Here is a 2,140-nt window from a genome sequence, read left to right as displayed (position 1 = left end):
ATTCTCAACAAATGATAATGTGCACAACCTTAATAAAAAGAAATAGCATCTTGACTAAAAAGACCTCTGGTCCATAGCATTACAATTAAAGAGGAAAGTATTAAGCCAATACAATATCAAAATACTAAACTTGATGTTAATTTTTTTATTGAAAAAGATGCAAAGATCATGTTAACATCTAATCTATGGATAAAAATGAGACTTGTAAGTGGATATTTAAGATATATTCAAAATCTAATGTACAAACCTAAACGTTCTCCACCAAATTCACTAGCAAATTTTTTATGTTAGAATCAAATAGTTATTTTATTATTTGTTTGGAGATGCATCTACAAGTATGATTAGAATTATGCCAATACAAAGGGATTGCACATGCTAGTTTCTCTTATGATTAGCGTGGGAATCAACAATGCATATAGATCATAAGAATTGACACTTCTCAAAATAGGAATTAATATAAAACAAAGAGAGAGAGAGAGGGATTAACATTTGTGGTAATCTCTAGGGTGAAGTCCTTGGACAGATTTAGAATGGATTCCCATTTTCATATGATAATATTATAAAACATTATGTAAACAACAAATTATCTTGTAAAAAGAAAAGGTGGGGAAAAGAGACATAAGGTAATGGAAAATCATTGCTCTAATACATACAATTCGTGTTAATTGATATACAACATTTCAATCAAACCCATTAATCCTTGAATTCAGTAGAAAATGTTCAAAAGTTATCTTTTAATATTAAGAATTTTGCATATTAGAATGAAAATCAAATACTTCATACATTTTTAATTTATGTGATGTATATTATACATTTAGATAAAAACAGTTTATTTCATTATTTAGAAAAAAAATCTTCTATTATTTATATAATGCTTGTTAACATAGATACCTCAACTAATCTATCTTAAAATTATTAACTTAAAAAAATTACCAAGATATACCAATCTATAAATACCTTAAAAATTCAACATCATATACACACGAGAGCATCAATTTTTTTTTGGTTAAAAGACTTGGCGTTTTATGCTTGGTGCATAGCCACTGTACTGACTTTCTTGTATCCTATCTGCTTCAATAAACAAAAAATTTATAATGAATTTGCGGGAACAACAAGAGAATAAGTTAAATCACTAAAAACACCCTTCCATATATATATATATTATTACTGCTTCTGATAATATTCTAATTAGGACGGCAAATGCAACGTAAATGCATGGACATGGATATATATTTTTCTGGTTTGAACAATTAAAAAAAATTATACTTAATCTGATATGATATGGAGTGTCTAAATGCTATACGATTTGTAGTCATTCAATTGCATCAAAATTAATTTATTTGTTAGAAGTAATATTAAAAATAATATTTTTAATGGAGGGCTTTATATGATCTACGGATTTGTATAGAAGGATGAATTTATCCTGATATGTCTTAAACTAAGGTCAAGGACTGAAGGATCCACATTCTGCAAAGTGTCCATAGCACGACCATGCTCTCAACCTTTGTATCATACTTCTAAAAGTTTGAATTTTCATAGGTGGCGTGATCAAACAACATATTATCGACGTCACTAATTATGCTCAATCAATTGAACTACAATCTATTGAAATAACTTTCAAGTTCTAAAGGACAATCTTTCATATCTTGGAATAGAATCAATCATATACCTACATTGGTTATTCTAATTTAAAAGATTAAATGTCACCCAAAATACAGTTGTCTTGGCCAGTCAAGAATGGTATTACTAAAACATATCAGACAAACAGTGATGAGAGGTGTAAGTAATTGTTACACAACGATCTTGTGTGCCTACATTGAGAAATGCAGATGTGATTTTTTCAGCTATTCAATTGCATCAAAACTAATTTCCTTTAGTTCATAGTATATTAGAAGCTTTTAACATTTGTTATGGACAAATTTTATATCATTTCTAGTTCGTTTTAATATTTGATATGAAGCACAAGTTTATATTGATACTTTTTGGCTAAGAGTTAAGGAATGAGGGATATCTATTAAACCAAATCGTCCAAAGAACAACTATGGTATTATTTCTTATATCATACTTTTGAGAGTTTGAACATTGATAGATGGTATAATCAAAGAACATACTGTCAATCTCATCAATTATACTCAGCCAA

This window comes from Cryptomeria japonica, chromosome 7 (genome assembly GCF_030272615.1).
Source record: "Cryptomeria japonica chromosome 7, Sugi_1.0, whole genome shotgun sequence".
NCBI lineage: Eukaryota > Viridiplantae > Streptophyta > Pinopsida > Cupressales > Cupressaceae > Cryptomeria > Cryptomeria japonica.
This window is presented reverse-complemented; position numbering follows the sequence as displayed.